Genomic DNA, 11,743 nt, shown 5'->3' with positions numbered 1-11,743 from the left:
TATCCACAAATGGCAAACACATGGAACAGTGATGAACCTTCCCAGGAGTGACCGGCAGACCAAAATTACCCCAAGAGCGCAGAGAAAACTCATCCGAGAGGCCACAAAAGACCCCAGTACAACATCTAAAGAACTGCAGGCCTCACTTGCCTCAATTAAGGTCAGTGTTTACAACTCCACCACAAGAAAGAGACTGGGCAAATACGGCCTGCATGGCAGATATCCAAGGCGCAAACCACTTTTAAGCAAAAAGAACATTAAGGCTCATCTCAATTTTGCTAAAAAAACATCTCAATGATTGCCAAGACTTTTGGGAAAATACCTTGTGGACCGACGAGACAAAAGTTGAACTTTTTGGAAGGTGCGTGTCCCGTTACATCTGACGTAGAAGTAACACAGCATTTCAGCAGAAGAACATCATACCAACAGTAAAATATGGTGGTGGTAGTGTGATGGTCTGGGGTTGTTTTGCTGCTTCAGGACCTGGAAGGCATGCTGTGATAGATGGAACCATGAATTCTACTGTCTGCCAAAAAATCCTGAAGGAGAATGTCCGGCCATCTGTTCGTCAACTCAAGCTGAAGCGATCTTGGGTGCTGCAGCAGGACAATGACCCAAAACACACCAGCAAATTCACCTCTGAATGGCTGAAGAAAAACAAAATGAAGACTTTGGAGAGGCCTAGTCAAAGTCCTGACCTGAATCCTATTGAGATGTTGTGGCATGACCTTAAAAAGGCGGTTCATGCTAGAAAACCCTCAAATAAAGCTGAATTACAACAATTCTGCAAAGATGAGTGGGCCAAAATTCCTCCAGAGCGCTGTAGAAGACTCGTTGCAAGTTATCGCAAATGCTTGATTGCAGTTATTGCTGCTAAGGGTGGCCCAACCAGTTATTAGATTCAGGGGGCAATTTCTTTTTCACACAGGGCCATGTAGGTTTTGAGGGTTTTTTTCTCACTAAATAATAAAAAACATCATTTAAAACTGCATTTTGTGTTCAATTATGTTATCTTTGACTAATAGTTAACGGTTTTTGATGAGCAGAAACATTTAAGTGTGACAAACATGCAAAAGAATAAGAACTCAGGAAGGGGGCAAATAGTTTTTCACACCACTGTAGGTAGCCAGGTAACCCCCACCCAGTATAAACAGCCAGAGGATCCCCCCTTCCCAGTAAAATTAGCCAGATAGCATCACAAATGTATGTATTTACATTTCCACCCTCCCATTTTTTATGATATGCATAAAAAGGGGTGTGGCAGAGACAGTGGCGTCACCGCAGGGGAGGGTAACACCCAGGAAGAGGGTGGGTAGGGGCAAGTTTTAAGTCGCAAATCACTTCCCAGGTTGAAGAAATGGTCAGGTCTATGTGCACTCTAAGCAGAAGATGGATGCAGAACTCTCCATGATCTGGATATGTCTTCATTCTCCTAAGCGCTCCATCTCTATGATGTGAGTACCGTCTTTCACAGGATGCCAAATTGTGCTTGCATTATAGAGAAGAAACACCTAGGAGGATGAAGACAGATTCAGATCATGGAGAGTTCTTTATCCACCTGCTGCGCACTTTGCACCTAGACCCGCCCATTGCTCAACCTGGGCATTGACCTGCTGCTTAAAATCTGCCCTCCCTTTTCCCATGGTGTCACCCTCTAACTGTGATGCCACTGTCTCTGCCACACCCCTTGTCATGCATATTGTAAACAATGGAAGGGTGGAAGTATAAATGCTAAACGCACAACTGTTGAACTCACAGAACTAAGTTTTATGTAGTGCTTTTGTACTAAATAAAAAGTGATTTTAACCTGCGACACTACACAGTATAGTGTCGGACGCAGAAACCTTCAGTTTTATTAGGTAGGGTGAGTAAACATCATCAATGAAAAGCTAATTTTTAGGAGGTGGTGGCAGCCAGAAAACCAGCCAGATCAACATCTGCAAGAAGTTTGTATATTCTCCCCATGTTTGTGTGGGTTTCCTCCAGGAATTCCGGTTTCCTCTCACAACCCAAAAACATACAGATAAGTTACAGTGGCTTGCAAAAGTATTCAGCCTCCTTAAAGTTTTCCACATTTTATCACATTACTGCGACAAACATGAATCAATTTTATTGGAATTCCACGTGAAGGACTAATAGAAAGTGGTGTACATGTGAGAACTGGAACGAAAATCATACATGATTCCAAACATTTTTTACAAATCAATAACTGCAAAGTGGGGTGTGCGTAATTATTCAGCCCCCTTTGGTCTGAGTACAGTCAGTTGCCCATAGACATTGCCTGATGAGTGCTAATGACTAAACAGAGTGCACCTGTGTGTAATCTAATGTCAGTAAAAATACAGCTGCTCTGTGACGGCCTCAGAGGTTGTCTAAGAGAATATTGGGAGTAACAACATCATGAAGTCCAAAGAACACACCAGACAGGTCAGGGATAAAGTTATTGAAAAATTTAAAGCAGGCTTAGGCTACAAAAAGATTTCCAAAGCCTTGAACATCCCACGGAGCACTGTTCAAGTGATCATTCAGAAATGGACGGAGTATGGCACAACTGTAAACCTACCAAGACAAGGCTGTCCACCTAAACTCACAGGCCAAACAAGGAGAGCGCTGATCAGAAATGCAGTCAAGAGGCCCATGGTGACTCTGGACGAGCTGCAGAGCTGCTCAGGTGGAGGAATCTGTCCATAGGGCAACTATTAGTCGTGCACTGCACAAAGTTGGCCTTTATGGAAGAGTGTCAAGAAGAAAGCCATTGTTAACAGAAAAGCATAAGAAGTCCCGTTTGCAGTTTGCCACAAGCCATGTGGGGGACACAGCAAACACGTGAAAGAAGGTGCTCTGGTCAAATGAGACCAAAATGAAACTTTTTGGCCAAAATGCAAAATGCAATGTGTGGCGGAAAACTAACACTGCACATCACTCTGAACACACCATCCCCACTGTCAAATATGGTGGTGGCAGCATCATGCTCTGGGGGTGCTTCTCTTCAGCATGGACAGGGAAGCTGGTCAGAGTTGATTGGAAGATGGATGGAGCCAAATACAGGGTAATCTTGGAAGAAAACCTTTTGGAGTCTGCAACAGACTTGAGACTGGGGCGGAAGTTCACCTTCCAGCAGGACAACAACCCTAAACATAAAGCCAGGGCAACAATGGAATGGTTTAAAACAAAACATATCCATGTGTTAGAATGGCCCAGTCAAAGTCCAGATCTAAATCCAATCGAGAATCTGTGGCAAGATCTGAAAACTGTTGTTCACAAACACTGTCCATCTAATCTGACTGAGCTGGAGCTGTTTTGCAAAGAAGAATGGGCAAGGATTTCAGTCTCTTGATGTGCAAAGCTGGAAGACACATACCCTAAAAGACTGGTGGCTGTAATTGCAACAAAAGGTGGTTCTACAAAGTATTGCCTCAGGGGGGCTGAATAATTACGCACACCCCACTTTGCAGTTATTTCTTTGTAAAAAATGTTTGGAATCATGTATGATTTTCATTCCACTTCTCACGTGTACACCACTTTGTATTGGTCTTTCATGTGGAATTCCAATAAAATTGATTCATGTTTGTTTGTGGCAGTAATGTGACAAAATGTGGAAAACTTTAAGGGGGCCGAATACTTTTGCAAGCCACTGTAATTGGCTTCCCCCTAAATTGGCCCTAGACTGCGATACACACACTACAAGATACATCACAATACATACATAGACATATGACTATGGTAGGGATTAGATTATGAGCCCCTCTGAGGGATGGTTAAGTGACAAGACAATATATACTTTGTACAGTGCTGCATAAAATATCGGCGCTATATAAGTACTAAATCGTAGATTAAAATAAATAGTTTAAAACTGGCCCAACAACTGTGGCAGCATGGTGCAATAGCAGGTAGCACTCTAGCCTTGCAGCACAGGGCACTGTCTGCATATAATTTGTATGTACTCTGTGTGAGTTTCCACCTAATCCCAAAAACATATACAGTAGATGTGTCAATTGGCTTTCCCCTTGGGACAGTTAAAAAGAGAACCCAAGGTGGGATTTTATTGTGCTAGTGGGGCACAGAGGCTGGTTGTGCACACTATCACCAGCCTCTGTTGCCCAATGGTGTGCCTCAAAGACCCCCCTGCGCACCGCTATACCCCCGCAGTGCTGGCGACACGCAGCGTGTCGCCAGCACAATGTTTATCTAAGCGCTGTCTGTCAGCGCCGCTCCCCCGCCTCTTCCGTATCGGCGCTACCCGCCGCGTCACTTCCCTCCAATCAGCGGAAGGGAAGGGACACAGGCGGGTAGCGCCGATAAGGAGGAGGCGGGGGAGCGGCGCTGACAGACAGTGCTTAGGTAAATATTGTCGCCAGCACTGCGGGGGTATAACGGCGCGCAGGGGGGTCTTTGAGGCACACCATGGGGCAACAGAGGCTGGTGTTAGTGTGCACAACCAGCCTCTGTGCTCCACTAGCATAATAAAATCCCACCTCGGGTTCTCTTTTTAAGTGACTATATACTCTGTACAACACTGCAGAAGATGTTGACACTTTATAATAATAATAAATGTATTTGCTACACAAGTACTGTATATCAAACCAATTCCAAGCAAGTCAGACATATTATTCTTCATTTCTATTCAGGAACAAAAAATGTACATTTATAATTCAAAACACACTGGTCCATTTTATCATCACTATGTTCTCCTTATATTACCATTTGGAAATAGTAATTATTAAACTTTATTTATAAAGTGCTAAAATATTACGCATCGCTGTACAATAGATAGGGGAGCCATTACAACATTAAACAATGTTGTACAGGGACATTACAGTGTTAAAGGATATCTTAGGTGGTATAAAAAAAAGTTTGCTTTTACATACCTGGGGCTTCTTCCAACCCCTTGTAGTCTTGTAGGTCCCACACAGTCCTCCCCTTCCTTGATCTGCTGTTTTGCCTGATAAAGTCTGTGACCAAGCTGAGTCTTGCACTACTATGCATGTGCTAACCTGGGGCTGTGCCACCTTGATCGCAGTCCCGTGGCTGGGAGCATTCTGTGCGCATGCGTAAAACGCTGCCGACTGTGGGACCACGATCAAGGAGGCACGGCACCAGGTCAGCTGGTGATATAGTGTGCAACTCAGCAGGGTTCTGAACTTTACTGGGCCAGACAGCAGATTAACAGAGAGGAACAGGAGGACAGTGAGGGACCTACACGACTACAAGGAGCTGGAAGAAGCCCCAGGCAAGTAACATAGTTCCCAGCTTTCTTTCTTTTGGAAGGACAGTCCCTCTTTGGAGCCTTGTCCCTCTTTCCTCCTCATTTGCCCCTCTTTCTATGCAAATATATATATTTCTATACTAAAAATGTGTTTGACTCTAAACTTTATCCCCATTCTTTAAATTGATATATTACTAATTTTAAAATGTTACTATGAAGGAAAATGAACCAGGATAGAAAGGACCAGTGTGGTTTTAATTATATAACAACATATTTTTGGTATAAAATCTTTATGGTATGGGTGGTGGGGGCGTGATCAGGAATGTGGCTTAAAGTGGACCTAAAGTCAGGGGAAAAAAACTGAGATTTACTCACCCGGGGCTTCCCTCAGCCCCCTGCAGGCCGCAATAGCAGCATAGGGGGCGATATACAGGCTGGGAACGCGAAGAATCACTCGCGTTCCCATGCCTGTCGGCCGGTGACGGCCAAACCGGAAGTGTTCGCCGGCATGTCCTGGACCATCGGAGCGGAGCTGCGAGGGCACCGATCGGCTGCAGGGGGCTGAGGGAAGCCCCGGGTGAGTAAATCTCAGTTTTTTCCCCTGACTTTAGGTTCACTTTAAGTGCCCCTCTTTTTTCATCTTAAAGGAGAACTGTAGTGAGAGGCACATGGAGGCTGGCATACCAGTTGCCTGGCTATCCTGCTAATCCTCTGCCTCTAATACTTTCAGCCATAGGCCCTGAACAAGCATGCAGCAGATCAGGTGTTTCTGCCAATTTTGACAGATATGACAAGATTAGCTGCATGCTTGTTTCTGGTGTGATTCAGACACTTCTTCAGCCAAATAGACCAGCAGGGCTGCCAGGCAACTGGTATTGTTTAAAAGGGAAAAAAATATGGCAGCCACCATGTACCTCTCACTACAGTTCTCCTTTAAAAAGTTAGGAGGTATGAAGTAAATGCAAACGTTTTCCTTACTGCTTTGGATAATGGTACACAAAACAGTGATGTAACAAACTAAGCACAAAATAAAGCAGATGAATCATTTAGTTCATATGGTGGCCGAGAAGAGCACATGAGAAGAAAGGAGGGCCCTGACGAATAGGCTTACAATCTATTATGTTTAGAGAATGTATGCAAAAACAGTCACAGAAGTCCGCTTTTAGAAAAAGAAAATACTTATTTACACATATTATGTGCATACGTTCTGTAAGAGGGGCATATGAGCCCCAAAACGAGATAGTGTAATTTCGTTCCTTAACACCAGCCGGTCAGTTGAAAAACTACACAGAAGCGCCCACCCGTTAACCCAGAAATACAACCCGGAAAAGTAACATACGGAAATTGCGTTAATCTGCGTTAGACGGCCGGAAGCGGTTACTATGGTGATGCTAGTGGCCCTCTTGAGCTCCCGTAGTTGGAGGTGCGCCGGAACGCAGAGTATGAGAGTGTGGGGAACGGCGAGTTTTCGGAGTAAGTAATAGCGAACAGAATATAACTGCAGAGAGCGGCGGCGGGCAAGGTGAGGGGTGCAGCCAGGGAATGCAGTTCTAGCTGGGTGACGTTCGCTGAGAGCTACCGCACATGTCACACAGCTGCCCGAGGTGACAGCTGACACTTCCATTCTAAGGAATGCTGTGCAGCATTCAGGCGCTTCTCCATGCGGACTCTTCTAGCACTATTCCTCCGGCCTTCCCTCTCTACAGGGAGGCTCGCGTCTCAGATATGGAGCTACTGCACACAACGCACTCTTGTATTAGTCCTACTGTCCCTCTATAATGCCTAAACGCGGCTGAATCATGATTAATACTCTGCGTATGTTACAGCTGAATTCTGGGCATCACGATAAAAACATTTAAAAAAACTTAAGGGTGAACATTCTACGCAACTGAATGCAGGTAGAATGAGGAAGTGCAGGGGCATGTCAGAGTTGCAGCAACCTTTCACCTGATCCAGGAAGGGAAATGGGAGGAACTGGCCAGTGTAACCTGAATGACTAGTGAATTACAATACCATCAGAAAGAAGGTTTTTGGCAGGAGAAATGAGCTAAAATTTTTTACTTCAGGCTATGTGCTTGTTGCAAAATAAGCTTTTGCTTTTAAAATCATATTTGATTGACATGTGATTTATCAAACTGTCAGTTGTGCTGTCCTGTGAAAGATCCAGTTCAGCAGACTTTCCCTATGAGGATTCCAGACGTGTAAGGCTATAGCCGTATAATGTAAAATTTACATATGAGCTTAAATTTTGACTCTTCCATGGAAATATCCACTGACTTATGCAGAGCGCTGCTAGATTTTCACACTTAGACAATTTTAGTTAAAGAAGTTGTACATTGATCAGTTGCTTGGCATGCATTACGTCACATGCTACTGCAATTGTTTTATGGTTGCATTATATGTACATTATAACTAGGGTTGCAATGGTAATTCCATGGTATGATAACCGTAAAAAAAATACGGTATGACTGTATTATACAATTATTTGGACCTGGGCCCCCCCTCTGTAGCCAGTAGTAGGTGCTTGCAGCAAAGGTAGCCAGGGATAGGTGTAGCCAGTAGTAGGTGCTTGCAGCAAAGGTAGCCAGGGATAGGTGTAGCCAGTAGTAGGTGCTCGCAGCATAGGTAGCCAGAGATTGGTGTAGCCAGTAGTAGGTGCTTGCAGCATAGGTAGCAGGGATAGGTGTAGCCAGAATTAGGTGGCCGGAAGCACAGAGAGCCGGTGGGGGAGGGAGAGGGGACACAGCAGCAGGGATAAATACTCACTTGCCGGCAGCAAGGTGCTTCAGATGTACGGGCTTCATTCTACCTCCTGTTCTTGCATCATCTTGTTATAGTGCCCAAGGGGGTGCTGTTTCAGGGAAATGGGATGCAAGAACAGGAAGTACAATGAAGCCAATACATCATTCAGGATGGAGCTGGCTGCCCACAAGTGAGTATTTGTATCCCCACCACTGTATGTGCGCTCGCTGTTACGTTGCATCCCCGCTGCCCCTACCCCCGGTCACCCAGCCCCCTAAAACCGGTAAAACGAGATTGTGCATGGTATGATTACCATGCACAATCAAACCGCGGTATATCGTCATATTGGTGTACCGCGGCAACCCTAATTATAACAACGAAATGCAACTCACAGATGGGAAACTAGCCTTAGAAAAGTTTGCAATCCCTATCCTGGTGTAAGACCAATTTTTGGAGGGACCCTATTGTTAGTTGTTTTGGGGTGTAGAGGAAACCTACTGTCAGGGAGAATGTAAAAACTCCATGTAGATAGTGTCCCAGCCCTGCAAGGGGGAAGTTTTATCCTCTATGCCACCATTCCATAAATTATTAGCTTAAAAGTGTATTTGATTAAGAACTTTTTCACTACACAGAACACAGAAAGTGCTGCACCTTTTCCACTAATGCAATTTTTGCTGAAATGCAAACACACTGCATGCTGCATCTTTCCTGCATGTGGTTTAAAGGACAACTGAAGTGAGAAGACTATATTTCTTATTAATCAATACCAGTTGCTTGGCAGCCTTGCTGATTTATTTGGCTACAGTAGTGCATGGACTACACCAGAAACAAGCATGTAACTAATCTTGTCAGATCTGACAATAATGTCAAACGCCTGATCTGCTGCATGCTTGGTCAGGGTCTATGGCTAAGAGTATTAGAGGCAGAGGATCAGCAGGATAGCCAAGCAAATGGCATAACTTAAAAGGCAATAAATATGGCAGCCTCCATATCCCGCTCACTTAAGTTGTCCTTTAAGATCAATGAGAGCACAAGAAAATCACATACTAAATGTGGTGCTACTGTATTGCCATAGCTGAGCTGAAAGGGGACAAAAATCCACTGTGTGTGTAAAGTCATTGTGATTTGCAGTTTAAAGGGGCACTATGGCGAAAAATTGTCATTTAAAATTTGTGCAAACCTATACAAATAATGTATGTATTTTTCCAGAGTAAAATGAGCCATACATTACTTTTCTCCTATGTTGCTGTCACCTACAGTAAGTAGTAGAAATCAGACAGAAGCGACAGGTTTTGGACTAGTTCATCTCTTCATAGGAAATTCTCAGGGATTTATTTATTTTCAAAAGCACTTAGTGAATGGCAGTTGCTCTGTCCAACTGTAATTTATGGCTCATTTACTTACTTCTTATTTGTTTGTTTGCATATATTTTAAATTTAAAATTTTCGCCATAGTGCCCCTTTAAAGAGAACCCGAGATGGGATTTAATTATGTTAGTGGGGCACAGAGGCTGGTTGTGCACACTAACACCAGCCTCTGTTGCCCCATGGTGTGCCTCCAGGACCCCCCTGCGCGCCGCTATCCCCTCCGCAGTGCTAGCGACACACAGCGTGTCGCCAGCACAATGTTTACCTATGCCGTGTCTGTTAGCGCCGCTTCCTCGCCTCCTCTGTATCGGCGCTACCCGCCCGCGTCCCTCCCCTCCCGCTGATTGGAGGGAAGGGACGCGGGTGGGTAGCGCCGATACAGAGGAGGCGGGGGAGCGGCGCTGACTGACACCATATAGGTAAACATTGTGCTGGTGACACGCTGTGTGTCGCTAGCACTGCGGAGGGGATATCGGCGTGCAGGGGGTCCTGGAGGCACACCATGGGGCAACAGAGGCTGGTGTTAGTGTGCACAACCAGCCTCTGTGCCCCACTAACATAATTAAATCCCACCTCGGGTTCTCTTTAAATATAAAGCTGCTCATGCACACAGGAGTTGCTGTGCATGAGCGCCTTTGTGCTAGTGTACAGGCGTGGATTATACTTGTGCAGGTGCAGTGTGGCCATGCCTGTAGACGGACGGAAGTAATCTGAGGGTCTGCACATTATAAACCAGGAGCCGCCAATTTATTGTTCCATCATCCAGGGCCTACAGGCGCCTGATGATGGAGAGGCGGCTCACTCTACTCCCCTAGTGCCTCCCTCCCTTCTTCCCTATGCAGAGTCCTGATGGTAGTGTAAATGAGGTTACCTTTGGCTACCTAATGCTAAGGGACACCTGTAGATACCAAAGTAAGGGAGAAGTGACAGCTGGGCCAGTCAGCACATTTGTGATGCGGTTCGGTGAGGCTTTGTAGGTATATGGAGGGCAAAGTCCAGGGTGCCAGGACATATGTGCTGTGCCTATGGGCTCCTCTGATGTAAATCCGGGCCTGCCATCACCACATACACAATGATCTGACCAATCACAAATTATTGCTATGTGTCTTCTTTGTAAAGGCACATATTCTGACTTCAGTTCTCAAATTGGTAACCTCCTACCTGGGGTTTGTTATGACACCTCATGGACAGCGGAGATGAACCGATATGATCGCCTCAGGCAGATAGCAGAACCATTTCAGATGTCTGTATCTTGATAATCACATCTACTTTTATTAGAACAACAATACAGATGTAATGCTGGAAGATACATACAGGCCCGGCCCTAGACTTTTTGCCGCCTGATGCAATCTTTAAAGAAATCGCCGCCGCCCCCCCCCCCCCCCCCCCCCCAAGCCGTGGGTGAAAGGGGCCGCCGAGCTGGAGGAGTAGCGGGCAGGAAGAGGGTATTAGGCCTAGCGGCGGGGAGTGGGGTCGGACCCACCCCCTCCCTCGCCTGGGTCCCCCGTCCTCCGCTCCCCTCCAGCTTTAAAAAGTTACATTTCTGCAGCTATTGTAAGAGGCACGGGCGGGGATCACTCACCTTTTCCGCGTTCCAACGTGCGCTCCACTGACGTCACTTCCTGTAACGCCGTCCACTCACAATACAGTGGGCAGCGTAGCAGGAAGTGACGTCAGTGGAGCGCACGCTGGAACGCAGAAAAGGTGAGTGATCCCCGCCCGTGCCTCTTACAATAGCTGCAGAAACTTAACTTTTTAAAGCTGGAGGGGAGCGGAGGACGGGGGACCCAGGCGAGGGAGGGGGGGTCTGACCCCCCTCCCGGCCGCTAGGCCCAATACCCCCTTCCTGCCCGCTATCCCCTCCAGCTCGGGCGGCCCTCTACACCCACGGACGGACGGGTGCCGCTCCCCCAGAAGTGCCGCCTGAGGCAAAAGTTTCACCCCGCCTCATGGGCGGGCCGGCCCTGGATACATACACTGATGAAGGTAAAAAAAAGGGCGTGTTTCTCCCCAAAAATCTGTACACGGCTACCTCGGATACTTTCCCTGAATGTTTAGCTCCGAGAATAACTGTCAACAGAGAGTAGGAGGGGTAAAATTTACATAACGAAAAAGGGTTGTTACAGAAAAGTACCAAAGGGTGGCTGTGCTGCATACTAACTGTACAAAATACATGCTGTAGAGATATAACAGACAGAATGGCAATGCAATATTGAACCTCAGCTGAGGCAGCATGTGACAGAACACTGTACATACCATGCTATACAAATACCAACTACATAACATAAATTATTATTATTACTATTTTTGATTTATATAGTGCCAGCATCTTCCGTGGTGTTGTACAATAGCATACAAGGTATAACAATACAGAGTATACGATACAACACTTGATACAAGACAAGAGGGCATAACAGCTAATATAGTG

At 45.8% G+C, this 11,743-nt stretch overlaps 1 protein-coding gene across 2 annotated transcripts in view; it reads left to right on the top strand.

Annotated features, from left to right (window-relative positions):
* Nucleotides 1–6,570: 6,570 nt before the first annotated feature.
* The window catches only part of ERLIN1 (ER lipid raft associated 1), a 90,924-nt gene continuing 85,751 nt past the window's right edge, over nt 6,571–11,743 (top strand). The window contains exon 1 of one of the 2 annotated variants that reach the window (XM_068255362.1): nt 6,571–6,679. The gene's annotated coding sequence lies outside the window, so the exon portion shown is untranslated. Of the gene's footprint in view, nt 6,729–11,743 lie in introns of both variants that reach the window. The other variant, XM_068255363.1, reaches the window with a different exon arrangement.

This window comes from Hyperolius riggenbachi, chromosome 10 (assembly GCF_040937935.1).
Source record: "Hyperolius riggenbachi isolate aHypRig1 chromosome 10, aHypRig1.pri, whole genome shotgun sequence".
Classification (NCBI taxonomy): Eukaryota; Metazoa; Chordata; class Amphibia; order Anura; family Hyperoliidae; genus Hyperolius; species Hyperolius riggenbachi.
This window is presented reverse-complemented; position numbering and strand designations above follow the sequence as displayed.